This window comes from Jaculus jaculus, chromosome 3 (genome assembly GCF_020740685.1).
Source record: "Jaculus jaculus isolate mJacJac1 chromosome 3, mJacJac1.mat.Y.cur, whole genome shotgun sequence".
Lineage (NCBI taxonomy): Eukaryota > Metazoa > Chordata > Mammalia > Rodentia > Dipodidae > Jaculus > Jaculus jaculus.
The window spans coordinates 83,123,792-83,144,389 of NC_059104.1; positions in this window are offsets into that span (position 1 = coordinate 83,123,792).

A 20,598-nucleotide genomic window follows, 5' to 3' on the forward strand; every position below is an offset into this window, starting at 1 on the left:
CTTTCTCTATCTGCCTCTTTCACAAATAAATAAATAAATAAAATAAATAAAACAAAACAGAAGAGAGTTGTGAGGTGAAAGTGGTTGTTTCAGACAGATGGCTCTTTTCAGACAAAGTGATTTTCATGTGCAGACATAGAAAAAGGTAAAATCAACCATGGTGGGGTGAAGGGTCCCCCCCCAGGCAGAAGCAAACTTAAAGGCCACAAAGACCCTAGTAGTGGCCATGGGAAATTCATGAGTGGGGCTAGGGTACCAAGGGAGTTGCATAGCAGTGGAAATGACACAAACAACCCACCGTGGCTGGCATGTTCTCATCTTTATGAGGACACTGGGGTTTCAGGGAGTCTAAGCACAGGGAATCAGGAGCTAGGAATTGAATCCAGGTGCCTGGGATCCAAAGCCTTTGCTCATAGAGCTTTGCTATACTGTTCCTTTAGCCAAAGGCTACTGCTAGGGCTGTTGGTAATTGTGGCTCACCAGGAAGTAGGACCTTGGAATCCAGCACTCTCTGTGCTGGGCCCTGGCTGCTGCAAGAGTGTCTGTCACCTTCCTGCATGGTTTCCTGGCTTCATTACAGGGTTTTCATTTCAACCAGTGAGTCCTCGGTGTGTTCCACTGAGGCCTGTGGTCAAACAGTGGCTTCTGTCCATGTTCAGCCACAGGTTGCAACCCATAGGGTAAAGACAGGACAGTTGTTTGTCACAACAGCTGTCTCCATGGCAACTACTATGATACTACTGGAAAAGCAATTGGTGAGAGTCAGAGCTGGAAGCAGGCAAGCAGGCAAGAATCTGGCACGAATGTTCCTGGGACCCAGGGAAAAGCTCCATGGGGTGTCAAGGGGTTCTCCATTCTGGTCTCTTTCTATGATCCTTGGCCTGCCAGACCTTTGCATTTAGGCTTAGCAAATGCAGATGTTCTTCAAATAAATCAGGGCTATTTGGTCCAGATGTAAACTTCTGTTCATTTTTCATCCAGTCTCACAGATATTTGTAATCTCTTTGCTGTGTGAGTCTCAGGACAACTTTGGGCTAGAGGGAGTTAATTAGGACAAATTCACCCCACCCCCACACTGACCATTCTTACCCCTGGGGCTGCCCTTGCCAGGTCTGAGGCCAGCAAGATCTGCTGTCCAAAGAACCTCCTGAGACATCCATGCAGTCTTTTCTTAGAAACAGGAAGCTGTCTGCAGCCAAGTACAGATGAAGTGAAGCTCCCAGAAACACAAAGGCTGGAGGCGGGCTGGGAGGGTCCAGCTCCTGGCAGGGCTTCCGGCTCCTCTCCTGAATGAGATTTATCTCATCTGTGGTCTCCACATTCTTCAGTGCATGAGCACCATTATGTAAGTGTTGGTAACACCCCACTAAAAGACTTCCAATAACACACACACACACACACACACACACACACACACACACTGCTTTGTTAATTTTCATAACCACATAATGTTTTCATTGGCCAGATACTAATCACCAGTGGGACTGGAAAGACTACTGACATGCTACTCAGTTGGTGATTTGAGTAGAGCAGAATGGAATAAACGAAAAGCCTGTTTCTTCTAAACATAGTAGGAGTAGTAATGGAGACCCTGTTTAAGGGGTAGGACTTTATTTGTCTTATTTGCTGAGCTGCTTCTTAAGTCTGTAAACTATTTTTTCCAGGATTGAGTAAATATCTCTTCTCTCCTTGTGGACTGGGATGCATTTCCCTGTTCACTGTGGAATCCCTACCACCTACCTTGATGCCTGAATTCCATAGATACTCAGAAAGCAGGTGTTGGTTAAATGAAGGAAGGAATAAATAAATAGAATAGATTCATCAGAATCATAGCAAGCCTGCACTGGAATGGGACCGTGTGGGTGGAGAGTAGAATAGAAAAAGAGGGTAGGTAGTGGTGGAAAAATCTTTCTTCCAGGATGTGAGAGGGAACGACAGACTTGAACTCAGAAGAGAAGTATTTAGTTCTGGTTCTGTAACTGGTTCTGGTTCTGTAACTGAGATAAGTTGTTTAGTCTCGCAAATGCATTTTCCTCATTTCTGAGAAAGTACTTTGGCACTTCCAGATATTGCTATGATAATATTGGGATTGAATAAGATGGAATGGAAGAGGAATAACACTGTGTCCAGGACATAATGAGTGCTCTTGGAATTCATTCTCTCATCGACGGAGCTCACCGTCTATTTTCAGTGAACCAGTGTCCTGCTTTCTCCTTGGCATTTTTTCCTTCAGGCCTGTTCTGTCCTGGGTATACTTTCTTCTCTTGGGCAAGTGGCACCACCCAGCTTTTTCTCTCAATGGTCATTGATTATCATTGCACGTAGCCTAAGGCAGCACGGTAAAACAACTTTAGACAGGACACCATATATTTTTGGAGCTGTGGGTTATCATCCACTGGTGGAATTTGTGTGCGTGTGTTTCCCTAACATTGAGCCTCTAGGGATGAGAATGAATTACTGAACTGGGCCCATTCTGCAACACCCCATGTTCCCCACATCTCTCTTCCGGCTCATGTCCCACCCCCACGCACTCAAGGGCGTCTCAGGGACAGCTCTTCGGGGGCAGCTGTCCGTCCCATGGCACTCGGGCTTTCCAATGAGCTAGCCAGCTGAGGGAGTGTCTTCTGTGGTATGGTCTGCCACGACTCATTTTCCATGAGGGTCACCAGGCAACCACCAGAAAGTGACAACGCCTGACGCAAATGCTGCTTCACCCAGCGACAGCCTCTGGATCCCATTACTCACCTTGGGATGGTTCCAAGCTGGTAGTGCCAAAGTGTCCTGCTTGAGAGGGTGGAATTGGGAGCTGGAGCCAGGCTCAGCATCCTAGATGGCTGCAAGGGCTGGTAGTAGGTAGAAGCAGTAATATTTAAACTCAGTTGTTGATCCTAAATAAAGCATTCTCCTTTCCCCTACACTCAGTGAAACATTTCCTACGAGGGGATTCCTGAATAAGCTGCTGTTACTTAAAAAGTAATGCCAACATCTCATTTTCTATGGAGATTTACAGTGTTTAAAGCAGATTTGTTTCCATGTCTGAAACATATCCTTCAAGGATCTGCTTAAGATAAATTTTGATAAATAGTATCTTCTACATTTTAGTGATGGGGAAACTGAGGGTCAGAGAGAGACTTACTAGCCAATCTTCTATCAGGGAGTAATTAATTGACAGAGAATAATATTGGGTCTTCCTCCTTCATAGAACTTTCCCAAGAACCCTGTCTTCCCTCAAAATACTAATTAATGAACCGAGCTGTAACTTTGTCATTTCTCAGACCTCTGGAGTGCCAGGTGTGAGTAGAACAGAGAAAATACTTCAGAGCAGGGGTCTCTCCCTGCCTTTCCATTCTGAGGAGAGTTAGAAGAGTACTCATGCAGTTCTAGGTGGGCTGACAGTGCTGGAAGAACATGAAGTGAAGTGGGAGACCCAGGAGAGAAGGCTTTGGGATGAGGTGGGATTTTTGCAGGACACATGGTAAGCAGTAGCATCTGATCAATGCTCCGGTGCCTTGCAAGAGTGAGTGGGGTCTGTAATGGTTTTGGGGCATGTGTTATATGAATTGTGGATGAGTATTCACACCCCAGCTGCATATGGTGTGTGTGCCACTACCTCAACAATAGATGAGAAACCTTCAGAGAGTGCCTTGGCCTGGGTCATACATTATAAATAAGGGAGAGAGAGAGAGACCAGTATCTGTTTTCAAAGCTACTTATAACCACCACCAGCTTCAATCAGAGGCACCTAATCTGCCAGTTACATGTAGGTGATTTCAACAAGGCACATACTGGCAGGGTCTGCTGTATTATTTACCTTTTCATTTCTTGTTTATATATCTTATCAGGAAATGGACCAAATCTCAGTTACCATCAGTGGGAAGGTGGCTGAACACAATGGAATCATAGCAGCATTTCTTAACGTTGCCCATATGCTACAACTATGCAAAGTACTTAATATGTAGTATCTTGTTTCAGTTTTACAAAAATCCTATGATAGAGATACAGAAATCCTTCCTAGCTAACATTTTGCTTCTATAGGTTCAGGTATCTGTGCTTCAAAAATATTAAGTGGGGGCTGGAGAGATGGCTTAGCAGTTAAGCGCTTGCCTGTGAAGCCTAAGGACCCCGGTTCGAGGCTGAATTCCCCAGGTCCCACGTTAGCCAGATGCACAAGGAGGCGCACGCGTCTGGAGTTCGTTTGCAGTGGCTGGAAGCCCTGGCGTGCCCATTCTTTCTCTCTCCCTCTATCTGTCTTTCTCTCTATGTCTGTCGCTCTCAAATAAATAAATAAAAGATGAGCAAAAAATATTAAAAAAAAATATTAAGTGGAAGCCAGGCATAGTGGCACATGCCTTTAATCCCAGCTCTCGGGAGGTTGTCGTGAGTTGGAGGCCACCCTGAGACTCCATAGTGAATTACAGGTCAACCTGGGCTACAGTGAGACCCTACCTCGAGAAACCAAAAAAAAAAAAAAAACAACAAAAAAGGTAAAGTCCAGAAAAAAAACCAGTAAGTTTTGAGTTGTGCAATAGTCTAAGCACAAAGAATGTCACACCTACCCATTCTCATCTGCCCAAGTCTATGAATTATCCCTTTGTCCAGTGTATCTCTGCTGTGTGTGCTACGTGCTCATTAACATTAACATTAACATTAACATTAACATTAACATTAACATTAACATTAACATTAACATTAACATTAGTGACCCAGCAGCCATCTTAGGTATCACATTCTTAAAGCATAGGAGTGCTTGGATATAGGAGTCAACTCTATTTTTGGTTTTGTGGTTTCAGGCATAGACTTGGCATGTAGCATGCCCTACATGAAGGGGAACTACTACACTACCTTCATCTTACAAATGATGAGCTTGAACAAAATAACTTAGCTGAGGTGACACTGCTAAATGTCTTCATAGGATTCAACTCATCTCTTACACCATGTGCAGATTGCCTGAAGGAATAGGTAAGAAAAATCTTATGGCAAGAGTTGATGGAGAAGAGGTAAGAGGGGGAGTGAACCAGGGAAGTTTTTGCGTTAGCTTAGTTAGGAACACATATTTATATAAGTAGAGTAAATTGGGGTTGGCTTTCTAGAACTGAACTGTAGGCTTATAAAAAGCAAGTTATGATTAATTAAGAATGTAGAGGGGGGGCAGATGGTTCAATGGGTAAAGTAAAAGTCAGGTATGGTGGCACATGCCAGCAACCCACCCCAGGGTGATGGAGACAGGTTCACTGGACAGGTACACTGAGAAGCTCTGTCTCAAAACTGAAACAGAGAACAACTGAGAAAGACACTTAGTGCAGACTTCTGGTCTCCACATACATGTGTACAGGTACACACACACACACACACACACACACACGTAAAGGAATTTTGATCCTTAAATTTCTACTTTTTTATGATTGTTGAAATGTTTTACGCTTCTTGAAAAAAATAAAAACATGTATGGAAGTGTGATATAGATATAAGTATTTCTTGTCCCTCTCAGACAATCCCCATTGTTGCTCTGGTCTGTTAATGTTCTGTGCTTTACCTAGACCTTCTTCAAAGCTATGATTCAATGCAAACATTTTTTTTTAAGTCATAATGTAACATCACCTCTCTTCTGAGACATGAGCTCTCACAAGGACATGCACACACACATGCCAGAAACAGCCCTGGCTGGGTCCAGTGTCCTCTTTTTCCCATGTGTTTTCACCTTCGAGTTGTGCAGAGGTGAGCTGGAAAAGCCAGCTCTGCCTGTGTGGTGCTGTCTGCAGTGGAATAGCTGGCCCTGGGCAATGGGCTCTAGGATGACTCAGGGGTATCGGCCCCTGCTACTGAGCATAACATCCCATCACCCTCACAGGAGCTCCTCTATCTGCCTGGAGTACAGACATGTGTGAGCAGACAGCAAGATTCATGGCTGTCTGGCTTCCCCCTGTCCTCCTCCAGATGAGTGGAAGCCAGATGACAGCATTAGGCAGACCTGAGGAGGATCGACTGCAAGCCAAGACTAGATGAACGATATCTGGTCCCAGCTTGGGCTTTGGCTTAATCGCTAACACATGAGCACGTTCGGGCCCCAGAGCAGAGTTGGATTAGCATGGCACTTCCTCCTGGGAGAATAATGGGGTCAGAGCTTGTACTACAGCACATCTTGGGCTTCTCAGACAGCATCCTTCCATCCTAGCATCAGCATGTGATTTCACTGAGTGCTTCTCAGTTTCCAGGACAGGGCTCTGGACAGTGGCTTCATTAAGTTTTGTAATGCACGGCAAAGGGTGGTATTATTGTTATCTCTGCTTCAGAAATGAAGATCATGAGGTTCACTGAGATCATTTAATCAAAGTCACAGATTGGAATTGGTGTGGTTTGAAATAAGGCAGTCTGAGCATAAATCCTAAACCTTCACTTGTGTGTTTCATTCATTCCTTCACTAACTTCACTACTTCACTTTTTTACTACTTTATTCTTTCATACCAGTCATTCATTACTAAGTACACTAATTCAAGCTACTGTCTTTTCTCACCAGGGTAACAGGTGAGAGCCACTTGCTGTTTTGCCTCTCTCAAAACACAGAATTTTAACCTTGATTACACATTGGCATTGCCTGAGAAGACTTCAGTAATTCTGACCATGTTTCTTTCTTGGGTTAACATTCTGTTAGATAGATTCTGATGTTGCTTTTATTTATTTATTCTTAAAAATTTATTTGAGGCAAGGTCTTGCTAAGATGCCCAGGCAAGCTTTCAATGTATGATCCCACTGCCTCAGCCTCCCAAATGACTGGATTACAGGCCTGTACCACTAAGCCCAGATGTGGCTCCAGCTCTTAGCATGGCCTGTACGACCTGGGTCTGAGGCCTGTGGCTCCTTCCCTTTCCTCAGCCTCATTTTGTAACTTGCCCCTTCACTCTCTTCATGCCACCATTTTGTGTTTCCTGACTTTCTAGGTTATGCATGCTTCCTGAGGCCGTCACGTACTGGCCACAATTCTCCCCCTCCCTGTCTTGTTGACTGTTTTTAATTCTTATGGTCTTTTAAGGACATGACTGATTACAAGAATGGTCACCTCTCCTTGCCTGACTACTTTTCAATGTGACTTTATGGTAGAGTCTCTTTACCTACCCTGCAAATCTAGGATGACCATATACCTTGCCTTGCTCAAAAAAAAAGCTGTACACATTTTCATCCAGAATCTCATGAGGCTTGGAAGCTCATGTTCACTCTCATGGATCTCTACCATTCCAGTGGAGATTGACAACTAAGGCTATTCCAGACCAGCCAATTCCCACTTTGCTTGAAAGCTGACCACAAATCCACAAGGAAACTTAGCAGAGATCAGAGTTAAGAATGAATCAATCAGCAGACCCTCTTATATAATCCATAGATTTGTGAATGATTAATAAATTTAGGCTGCTTTAAGTTGCTATATTTTAGATTAATTTATTTTCCAACAACCTATCATGGGTACAACTAGATACCATTTTCTGTTTCCCTTCCAGCCTAGGCATGGTGTCCCTTATTTATACATTGTCACAATATCTTGTGCTTGTCAGTTGTGGCATTTGCAACAGTTCTATCCACACTAAAAGCTGAGAAAATTGATGTATTTTTCTTTCCTTGATTAGAGTTTAGCTCCCTGAGATCACAGACTATGTCTGGTTAGCACACATTTGTATCATTTGTTGCTTGATGTACTTTTTGTAGATAGTACTAGATAAATATTTGTGATAACATTAATACTCACATAAATGAATGAGTTTATAAACATTTGTAAAATGTATTGCCTGTATTGGATACTATGCAAGATTATTAAGATGTAAAGTGATCATAACATAACACTTGTCCTTAAGTTGTTGACAGTTTGAAAGCTAGGGAATAAATACCCCAAACATATAGATCAGGTTGTGAAGTATAATTGGAGTTATCTTCAATTTAACTTGCAACAAGAAGCCTCTTGAAATGTTTCTCATGGGAGAAAGATGGGAGATGATGGGGCCACACTGGGTGGCTGTATTACAATGAGTATTCAAATACCAAAAGTGGTACTGACACCAACAGTATAATTCTTCAGAATGAGAAATGGAGCATTTAAAATTCCCATGCAAGGCAAGTTACAATCTTCCCTGGGGTAATATAACAGTCACATTTATAGAAAGGTTAAACTACATACACCTATATAGAAATCATGTCCTGAGTATTTCTATGTAAATGGAATTAATGATTGAGCACAGATAATTTTAGTCTACATACAAGAATGTTGGAACTGGCACTCAAAAGCCAATCAGAGAGTAGGGTAATTTTTCATTGTCCAGGAATGTCCTATGCACTATAGGAATAGCTATTACATAGTCAGTGACAGTAGTGTCCTGCTTCATGCTGTGACAACTTAAAATTCTTCTCATACTTCTAATGCTCCCCCCCCCCCCCGGGGAGTGCTACATCTTCACTGAACCCCTGGTGTAAAAGCAAGACAAAGCAAACAACATTAACAGAGGGTGAGAGATGGCTCAGTGCATAAAGCACTTGGTGTGTAAGTGTGAGTACCAGAGTTTGGATTCCCAGCACGCATAAATGCTTGGTGAGCATGGTGGCCTGCCTTTAGTTGTGGTGCTCGGAGGCTGAAATAAGGGACCTTTGGGGCAAACTGGCTACCTAAAGTAGCTCAATAGGTGAGCTCTGGGTTCAACTGAGTAAACAAAGTGAAGAGCAATGGAGGAAGACACACACTGTCAACCTCTGACCTCCAGACCCATGTGTGCCCATCTGTACACACACTACATACACGTTAAAAATCAACATTTCATGAAGCTCATTATTTGAAGCAATTGCTGCTGTTGGCATAAGAACTCTAATATTTCTTGACTACTTTGACATTACCATGTAAAGAGGATTTGGTAGACTTTCTTAAATGAGAGGAAGAACATCTGAATACTGGATGCCTATACTCTGAAAATCTGAGCATCTCACAGAGAGAATGCTGTAAGGAAGCCTAGTATGCTTGCATTCCCACAACCTTGGGAACCACCAATCTAAACACTAATGTCATGGTTCTGACTCTACAAAAAAACATGAAGATTCAGGAGAGTGATTATGGATAGAGCAACTCCCCATAAAATTTTCCTGATGGGGGTAGTTTTGGATAATGAGAAATCCTCAGTGTTACATATTTGTAAAGAAAAAAAATAACATATAATTGAAGAGCAGATGTCTTAACATTTATATTATGTGTAATTGAGAGTATAAAACATACTTAGTAAATATTTCTGAATCTCTTAGAACTAAATTACCTCAATTTGGAGGTAGAATATAAATTTGTGCAAAAATTGGCAACATAAACTGCAAATGCTTGGTGAATAGTACAGACACTAAGATTCAGAAGTTCAAGGGCAGAAATCTTCAAATCAGAGTGAACAAAGAAGGGCTCACAAGGGTTGGAGCCAAAACCTAATCAAAATATCAGGAGGCCATAAAGGTCAAAGGTTATGTAGATGTGAAAGTAAAACCTCTGTAGCTCTCTGTTTTCTATTTCATTATAGATCAACCTTGAAGCCAGAAATGCTCTTAACCTTTCTGTCCCCTAACTCAAAGCTCCCCTTGCAGGAAGGCATGCTTGTTCTCTGATGGATAACTTGGGAAGTAAGCCTGATGTGCATGATTTAATCCTTCTCTCCTTTCCTGCAGTGGTCCTGAAGAACATACATGCTCTCTTACTTCCCATTCCATGTTCCCATGTGGCCAGACCTGCGTCCAGATGTGCTTGTGACTGTAGGACCAAATCTGCCTGGTTCAGAATGAAGTATTAACATGCACACTTGTCTGTAAACAGCTTCATTCTTCAAAGTAGATTCCATTTGTAGTATAGCAGACATACTCAGCCCACCTGTCAGACTCTTGCATTTCTCTGTTAATTTCAACTTGGATAAAAGCTGGTTGGTACTTATTTTAGTTAAAAAAATCAATTAGAGAGAAAAAGAGGGAGAGAGAGAGAGAGAGAGAGGAAAATCCACCCTCACCTATCCAATGACCTTTTAAAAATCAAATACTTAAGAAAGCTTATACCTAATATGTCTTAAGACATAAAAGACTGACTCTGGTATAACCAAATTCCAAGGTCAATAAACAGATAAAATTCAGAATTCATTCAGTCAGAAGTTGACAAACTTGGCACTAAGTCAAGTCAGGCATGCCATTGCTCTTTGTAAATAAAATTTTATTGAAACATAAGCATGCTCACTAAGATACTTTCATGTTTCTATTAGATGCAGGTTGACTACCTCATCTGACATACTTGAAAGCCATCCTTTCAGAGTTCAGATTGTTTTCAGATTTTAGGATATTTGCATATACTTAATAAAATGTTTGAGGATGGACCCCAAAACTAAACATGAAACTAATTTATGTTTCACATACACCTTATGTACTTAACTTGAAGGTAATGTTAGGCAATAATTAGAATAATTTTGTGCATGGAATAAACTTTCATGATATGGAAATTTCTACTTGTGGTATCATATCAGTGCTCAAGAAGTTTTGGATTTTGGAGAATTTTTGGATTTTGAATTGGGATACTCTTACCTTGTCTATCTGTTCATTCACTAATGTGACAGAGATCAGATGGCCTTAAAGTTATTTCTAAATACCAGGTGGTATTGAGAATTAATACCATTTATAAATGTTTAATTTTAGTTTACTAAATTGTAATTGAGATAGATCATGAAGGAAAAAGAAAGGTCTTCCTCATATTTCCAGAAAAATCTTGAACATTAGAAGTGGAATAATACGTAAAATAAATGACCATGGATAAATATCTTGTTCATTCTGTCCATGGCATTAATTCTCTACAGTTGCATATGCAGTTTGTGTTCATGAAAGCATCTGCCTTTGAATGAACACAATTCCTGGAAATCCCCTCCCAGTCTCTCAGTAGGCTGATAATTGACTAAGCATTGTGAGCTTTAACTTCTGAAGTCAGTGTTTATGTGTTTCTACTCCTTGAAACATCAACAGTTAAAAGTTTTTGGTACAATCTTTGCATTAGACTCTCAGATTGTCCTTTGTTGAGGATAAGAAAAGTTGCCAGCTTTCTGGTAATCATCACAGGAAAGCAGAAAACATGTGGAGATGAGATTAGATTAGACAAAGACCATGTTGCTGATACACTACAGTCCTCCACAGTGTTCAGATGGAGAAGCATAAAGTTCTCTATTAGGTGACAATACATAGCGATTTTATGAAAGTTTGATCAACATAGAAGCTGAGGATAAGAATATATTCAGAGCGAGAACACTACTAAATCTCCAAGTACTCTCATCCATACAGGGTACAGTCTCTGAACGTTTTTATTTGTTTATTGATTTTTTTGCTTTGATACAGGGTCTAGTTGGTCTAGCTCAGGATGGCCTTGAAGTCCTGATCTTCCAATCTCAACCTTCCAAATGCTGGACTTACAGATGTGTCACATGGCCTTTGGCCTAATCACTTGTTTTTTAAAATTTTTAAAATTTTTATTTATTTATTTGTGAGCAATAGACAGACAGACAGAGAGAGAATGTGCGCGGCCAGGGCCTCCAGCCACTGCAAAGGAACTCCAGACATGTGCGCCCCCTTGTGCATCTGGCTAAGGTGGGTCCTGGGGAATCGAGCCTTGAACTGGGGTCCTTAGGCTTCACAGACTAGCACTTAATTACTAAGCCATCTCTCCAGCCCTAATCACTTGTTTTATTGACATTTTTCCCATATAAAATTATCCTCTCATCTCACAACTCTTCCCATGCAGCTCTGGAAATATCACTGAACTACTTAAAAACACACAACTGGGCTGGAGAGGCTCAATTCCCCTTGACCCACGTTAGCCAGATGCACAAGGGGGCACACACGCCTGGAGTTCCTTTGCAGTAGCTGGAGGCCCTGGTGTGCCCATTCTCTCTCTCTCTCTCTCTCTCTCTCTCTCTCTCTCTCTCATTCTCTCTCTTTCTCTCTGCCTGTAACTCTCAAATAAATAAGAATTAACAAAATAAAAATAAAAAAATAATCACACAACCAATATAGCTGTTTATGTGCAGCATTTGTCTTTTATGTAATGAAAGAAAAAAAAGGCCCAGGGATTTCTGGGAAATATCTCAGATAGTTTTAATGTAAAATTGATATGTTTATTTTCAAAATTGGGATATGTTTGTAAACAAAGTCAAGGGAATTTTCAGAGTAAGTCCATGGGGGATTGAAAAACACTCATGTGGTGGCTAAGTTTCTCTATCAACTTTACTAGGTCATGGTGTCCAGACATTTGGTCCAGCTTTATTCAGGATATTTCTGTGAGGGTGCTTTTGGGTGGGATTTAACTTGGCAGACTTTGAGGGAAGCAGATTGCTCACCAGGAGGGTGGGTCTCCAGTGTTCAGCGGAAAGTCTGACTGACGAGTGAGCTTTACAGCCTGAAGACCCACCCTGTGGGAGTGTGGATGACCAGTTCTCCATGACTGCATGGTGAGTCCAGAAGTTCTAGGACTTAAATTTCTCTGTATACACATTATCTTTGCTTCTGATTCTCTGGAGATCCCTGAAACTTACAAAACAACTTGGCTATCCATCATTCAAAGTGGAAGAGGGGGCGCAAAGTGTTGATGAAGTTTTTAATAAACATTGAGTAAGGTAATGCAATTTTAAGGATGTTTTGCTCATTTTTAGTGAAGAGAAGAATAAAGAAAACTTTAAGTACTTCAAGTATAGGAAGAAAGAGGTTGGGGAAGGGTTTTAACTAAAACTAAAGACATATGAAAAAGCCATATGGAAGCATACTTCTTTGTTAGCTAATTAAAAATATAATTTTTAAAAAGAGTTTGAATAGCAGCATCCTGTGTGGGTGGATAATACTGCTTCCAGAAGCCATAGGTTATTATAGGAAAATCTTAGCACCAGGGGTGGGATACCTCCCAGAGAGTAGTTTTAGGGAGTTCCTTAAGTCCCCCAAAATAATACAGGCTATGGACACTGCTCTTGGTTGCCCACCAGAACTAGATGATAAGACCCTATTGCTGAAGACACTAGTTACTTCCATTTCAGGACATTGAGAAATCAAGCTGAAACTAAGCTGGAAGTTTCCTTTCTGATGGGTAGCTACCATCATTTTGATAGGTACTGTGGAAACTGCTGGGACATAAAAATCACCAACAGACTTACTCAACAGTGAACCAATGAGATACACAACTGACCAGCCAGGCAAGATGCGCACACTGTGTCATAGTGGCATGACTGTTTTAAGGGTAACTGGCAGCTCTCTGAGTAGACTTGAGGCCTGCTCCATGGGAAGGAATTCAAGCCTGGTACTGAAAACCCTATGGAAGTTGGTTGCAGTCCTTAAAAAGGGAGACAATACTGTTGTTTGGCTACATGGATGTGTTGTGTATAGTGGTTTGGTTCAGGTTTCCCCCATAAACTTAAGTGTTCTGAATTTTAGGTCTCCAGATGATGGCAATTTGAGAATTAAAGCCTTCTGAGGTCATGTATTGTTGGGGGCAGGTTTATGGGAATTATAACCAGCTTCCTCTTGCCCGTGTTTGCCACACTATCCTGTTGCTGTTGTTCATCTCATGTTGATCAGGAGGTGATGTCCACCCTCAACTGATGCTATAGTTTTCCCCTGACATCACAGAGCTTCCCCTCAAGTATTTAAGCTAAAAACACTTTTCTGTTTTTCATACAAGCTGCTCTTGGTTGGGTGTTTTCTGCAGCAATTCGAACCTGGCTGCAACATTGTGCCTATCAAATTGGTCTCTAAGTAATTATGGTTATACTATTGCTCCTTTTGCCTTTGGTTAGAGAAGGTTCTGTTTGCAGCTGGTGGTGACTACTGGAGAGAATAACAACTCATCAGTGTGCCAAGAATAAGTGACTGTGGTGTACTCAGTGTTAATGAGAAATCGATGTCACCCCCTTCAAGGCTCAGGGAATGTTGATGAAGGGGACAAAAAGAATGAAACAACCAGAGGGCAGGGAAAAGTCCTGGAGAATGTTTCTTCTGGACATGACATTGCCTTTACACTCATGACCTCATAGCAACTGTTAACCTTCTGCAAGACCTACACAATGTGGGACCCATCAGTGTTCTATCACAGATAATGGAGGAAGGCACAAGTCCCCTAAAGATACATGTTTGTACAATTCTCGGCACTATTAAGACCAAGGGAACTATATATGGCTATTTTCAAACAACATGAGTAAATCAGTTTGATTTATCAAAAAATTAACCTCAATTATGTAAACTTGGGCTTTTACATAAAGGTTCTTCTATGCTAGCAGTTTTGATCAATATGACATTTATTTACTTATAAATATACTCAAAATACTATGCTTGCTTTATATTTTAAGGGAGAATATTCTGAATTCTGTGAAATATTAATGAATGTAAATGTTTATTATTATTTTGAAACTAGTTAGAACAAAGTTTTTTTAAAATACCTTATTGCATTTTTATGACTTTAACTATATATACTTTATATATATATACATATATATAATTCATATATATATTATACAAATGTACTGGGTGCAGTGTGATATTTCAATACATTTGAACAATGTGTAAGAATCAGAATAAGGAATTTGACTATCATAGTTCAGGCATATATCATTGCTTTAGAATGGGAATATTTATTTAAAATTCTCTTGACTAGATTAAAATATTTAGATAGTTATTATCAATTATAGTTACCCTACAATGCAGTAAAATATTAGAAAATTATTTCCTATATCCAGTTGTACCCCTGTATTTGTTACCATCTTTTAACTATCTCCTCATTTCCCAGGCTCTGCTGATTGCTATTCCCTTCTTTGAGATCAACTTTTAAACTTTCATGTATAAGTGAGGACATGCAGTGTTTATCTTTCTGAGTCTGGCTTCTTTCACCTAGTGTCTGTGTTGCTGGAAATGACAGAATTTCATTTTATTTTATATCTGTATAGTATTCTACTGGGTAACTCTCACATTTTAACTTTAATTTTTAAATTCATTATTCAGGTAGAAAAGTTTTCCATGTGCTTGGGCTGAGAGGTTAAAGCTTTCTTCACTTACAGTCACACAGAAGAGCCCATGGCTTCAATTCTAGAACTTCATTCACGAGTGCAAATAAGTCTGTAAACACTTACTTAAGACTTGTTTTCATCCGCAGAAAATATATGCTATTTATCTGAGCTCACAAGTGGATAAAAAGACAAACAAAAATTAATAAGTCATGTTTTCAAGTACCCTTCATTTGACAGATTAACAATCCAGGTTCCTAGTTTACTCAGATAATCCCAGGTTATTCAGATAACAGTCCCAGCTTCCCAGTCACTGGAGAGTAACTCATCAACCACACACAAAGCATACACAGAACCAAATTTGACCATGGGGAGAAAGGAAAACAAAAACACCAAGTAAGGAGGAACTGTCGGGACAGGTTAAGTTGTGGGTGTCATTTGGGAATCACTCTGGAAACCCGGAAAACACATTCCTGAGCTTAAATTATCCATGAGAGGTAGCATTGAGAGTCAGGTTTAATTGGCTCTGGAGGTTAGTCTATGTAGCATCTCAGTGGAACTTCTAAAACTGTTGAGAAATAATTCTCAAAAAGTTAAAAATGTTATTGAAATACACAAGGATGACTTCTTATTATCTCATTTTTTTAAAGAAGTCATCCCGTGGTGACACTGGTTCACAGGTGTAGCTTAGAGGAACTGGATATTTTTTAGACATTAAATGTAACTAGGATAGATACATTGTTCAATGTCTTACACAGCAATAAAACTGTAAACTTTGAGAATATGAATATATATGCATACACATATATATATATCCATATCAAAATATGCAAGTTAACATGAACATATACTAATGAAACTGAAAACAAGACTTAAATTTCCCCTCAAAGAAATTAAAGACCTATTGGACAATACTCCACTATGATACTGACTAGAAATAACACATATACTTTTTATTTTTTCATTTTATAAATTTATAATAAAATTTATAAATTAAAACACTTGATCCCTGTAGCTTATATGACTTAAACATATCATATCTTGTCCCCAGACTACTCAAGCACCCCTTAGACTTTCTGAGAAGATTAGATTCCTAGAGGTCAAACATTTTCTTCACATGTATGTGTTTATACTGTGCATGCATGTATGGTTGCATTTGTATTTGTATGTGCGTGGACACATGTGCTTATGTGGGTGTGTATGCATGTGGCACATATGCCAAGGGTTTAATATCTTCCTTCATCACTCTTCCTCTTATTTATTAGACAGCATCTCTCATGTGAAGCCAGAATGTACCAATTCAGCCAGTCTTGCTAGCCAGCTTGCTTTGGAGATATCCTGTCTGTCCTCCATGTGTGTGGTTGGGCTGCTATGCACACCCAGTGTTGTACATGGGTGTTGAGGATACAGACTCAGGCTCTCACCCTAATGTGGCAAGTGATTCATTGAGCCATTTGGAACATGAGTATTTAAGTTTCTCTTCAGGGTAACACTAATTTTGTGCATTTTTTCCACCCGTCTTATCCCAAGATGATGTTCTCTCTCCTCTTTTGTTCTGTGCTAAGATGGGCTGCTTGTCTTCTGTGGGAGAAGTTGCCATGTATGGGTACTAAGTCTAAAGCCTTTTTCTGTTTTTTTTTTTTTTTTTGGTTATATTTTATGAGAGAGAGAGAGAGATTAAGAGAGAATTGGCACATTACACTCACAGTTGCTAAAGTCTTCTAGCCCCTGCAATTGAACTCCAAATGCGTGTGCTACCTTGTGTACATGTGTGAATTTGTGCATTTGCATCAGCCTGTGCACCTGACTTAGGTGGGGTCTGGAGAGTTGACCATGGGCCATTGGGCTGAGTAGGCAAGTGCCTTAATTGCTAATCCATCTCTCCAGCTCTAAAACCATTTTCTAATCTTATGTAAGTGACTAAGGCTTGTGTCACACTGGGATGGATCTTAGGCCTATGGATCAGCCACATGAATTCAATGCTTGTGTTTCTCTTTCTTGGTTCTAAAAGATGCTCAGAATAACTATTAGGAGAAACAAAATTCTGGCTGGTTGGTTGAGAACTGTCCCTGGTATATACACTGAATGCTAGTATCTCATGAAAGAGTGTTCTGGAGTACAAATGGCAAGTACTTATCTTTGAAGCTGAAGATCTACAATGACATTCTACCCTGAAGAACAGAGTTGAACCAATACACAATTGCTCTGTTCTCCCTTCTCCAGCATGGACTCACCTCTCTCGTGCTCTGCCTCCATACCTAGAGGCATGGTTTGCTAATTATTTTTCTTTAATCCAATCTTTGCCAGAATTAACTCATTTCACACATGTTTACCAGTCACTCCACAACCCTGTTAATCTGGCAATTTGTTAGGGTTTGTGGGCTTTAGGAAAAGCTACTCACCTGCAAACAAAGCTGTCATAAACTACAGTGATCTACAGAGGTCAAAGTCCCATATGGTTTACTTCAAAAGCCTATAATTTACATCTGTCTTTGTAAGCTGCACTGGTTAAAAGACAAGGGCACAACTATAGCAACCAGCCTCATAGTATATGGCCAAAGCTCCCCTCACAGTTGCTAAAGTCTATAGCCTAAGACCTACAGTTGAGTCCTTAATGGCAGGCTTCATCTATGGGTTGTATTTAGCTTGCCCAATTTAAATTCTTCAATATATCTAAAGGTTTCCAACCTTCAAAATACTATTTTCATAGGCAAAAATGTACAACACCCTTGTTTCCTCCTCTTGACCTCTTGGAAGAAAATTGAGAGATGGCCAATAGGATCCACAGGCTGAAGATTAAACTTTTCCTCTCTCAGCAATTAAACCATTGAAAACTATGGGCTAGGGGCTGGAGAGAGGGTTTAGTGGTTAAGGTACTTGCCTATAAAGCCTAAGGACCTAGTTTCTATTCTCCAGAACCCACATAAGCACATGGTGGCACATGCATCTGGAGTTTTGCAGTATCTACCTCTCTCTCTTTCTCTGTCTCTCTCATAAAATTAAATAAAATATTTCTAAAAAGAAAAATATTGGTTAGTTGTGATGGTCATTTGAGAGTCTGAGCATTTCATGAGCAATTCCACTCCCCAATCACAAATGATTTGCATGTAGGTGGCAGTGTGGTGAAGACCTTGCTAAGCTATATGGAAATACAGGTGGCTAAAACTAACCTAGACACGTTACTCTCCTGGGGAACAGGGAGTGAAGTGAAAGTGGTAATGTCCTCTAATATAGCACTTTCCATTCATTACAGACCATAAAATCTAACATTAGTCATGGAATCACTCATTTTTAGATCAGGAACTTGGAATAAAATTCCTGAGAGTTGTTAGAATCTCAGAGTCTCCCATTCATTGAACTTGAATCTATTCTGAACAATTTACTGAAACTTTAGTATATGTCCCAAGTTGTACTAGAAACTAGACAAACATTGACAACAAGACTCATATTTTTCTAAGACCATTCTGGTGTGCAAGGTAGAAACTGAGAAAATGCCTACTCCATCATATCTGCAAAGTGCAAGAAGACACAGACACAATGAAGAAAATTCAAACTGAATGAACATAAGTGAAAAATAAAGTAAATTTTTTGTGCTCACAAAACTAATAGGTTGAGGTCTTCAGAACCATTGGGCCACAGAAACCCTAGCAGTCTTTGACTCTGGTTTCTTTCTTTCTCTGCTTTGCTATAGAGTCCACTGTGTACTTACCAATATACTTGGTGGCTCCCAACCTTACTCCTCAACTCTAAACCTGGTGAAAGATAATGACAATATTTACTCCAGCATTCTCATAAAAGATCTGATTAAACCATCAACACATCTCCATGACAATCAGTTTTCACTTAGGCCTGTGTTACCTTGAGCTCCACCCATATGAGGCATGAGGTCTAAGAGTGAGAGAGTAGTTCTTTAGAAAGAATGGAGTAAGATATTAACAGAGGATTGACTGGGTACAGACACATGAAGCTGCAGATATCTCTACCTGAAAATTAGTCTGTGGATCACAGAGGAGCATCTCTGAAGAAATATAGTACCTTATTGAGTTGAAGATGTATAGTTACTTTAGTGAGGGAATAGAGCCCTCTAGGTAAAGGAACATCATGTGAGAAGATTGCTAAGGCTTGTGGTAGGGAAGAATATTTTATATTTCTGACCAGGCTATTGTGCTCAAAAATGAGCAAGAGTCAGAGAAAGACAACAGAAGATGTTGGGAGATTGTAGAGGAATACCAGGTAATATCTGGTTTTGCAGGTCAGAGAAAGTTATTTTAATGTGGCCTCATGGATCAAGTGACAGATGGTAGAAAAGGTACTAAATGAAACTAAAAGTTTAAGAAAATTCATCTGTGTGATTATAAATTCTATAGAAAAAATCCCATTAAAATCTGGAGGGTTTGCCCATCCTAAGAAATGTCCTTGCATGTAATTCTATCTAGTTTGCTTTTCTTTTCTTTTTTTTTGAAGAAAAGGAGCCTTTAGTTAAACATCAGAAATCATGCTTACAGAGATATTTAGTATGATTGTAGTTGGTGAGAAGGGGTATGACTTAAATACTGAGAAACAATATTATCATTGCTCTATTTAGACATCGACTCATATGTCTTTCAAGTAACTTCTTTATCTCTCAATGGTTGGATCTGGGCCCAGTTGTAAGCAACAATTCACTATTTGTATTAAGAATGGAAGAATAAGTGTGCAATGTCTCACATAGACATAAGTTCAAGAAACATGAGTTGTGGGGGCTGAATCATAGGGTGAGTGTTTGGCTACATTCTCCCTTGGTAGCAAGATATCTTGTAGGAGAGAAAAATTCAAGAAAAAGAAGTCAACAGAAGAATTGGCTGGAGAACATTTTTTAAATTGCTACTAATTCTTCTCCTCCCCACTCTGCAAAGACCACACCTACTGTTGCCTTAAAGGCAGTGGATCTAGATCTGTAGTGAGGCAGCTCAGGGCTGATACATTCTTGTATCTCTATGGAATTGAAATGAAATGTGAAACAAGTGTTATGGAGAGGCTGGAATCCTAGAGTGTAATCATAGAATAGGTCGTAAAGTGGATTCTTCATGCTAAAGTAGGGTTAGCAAAAGTGATTTGACAATATGATCCTATATTCTGCTTTTCTGAAGAAATGATAGAAAAACCTGGGGGATTTCTGGAACTGGTAGAATCTGTCACTTTTCAGAAAACTAGGAAGTGGCAAATTATAGTCTTGTTTATGCCAGATGTGGAAAGCTGCTTATTCAGATATATAAGACGTCTTGAGCTCAGAAGAAAATGAAATAGGGAGACACAAATGCAGCACCTAGTTTCCTGGGGTGCAGCAAATATAAACAGAGATCTTAGGGGCAGAAATATACTAGAGTACATTTGAGAACTGTTCACACAGGGAAAGAGGTGGCAGTGACTCTGGGTTGTTGTCCTGCTGCTAAGATTTCCAGTTCAGTGTTCTCACAGGGAAAACCTGGATGGTCAATGAGCAAGACAGCATTGTGTACAGAGGCTCTGGTTTGTGGATAGTTGAATCCAATGTACCCAAGGAGTGAAACTCCTTGCTTTGGGAGGTGAAGCTTGCTTTCTTCCATCTTCTGAGCAA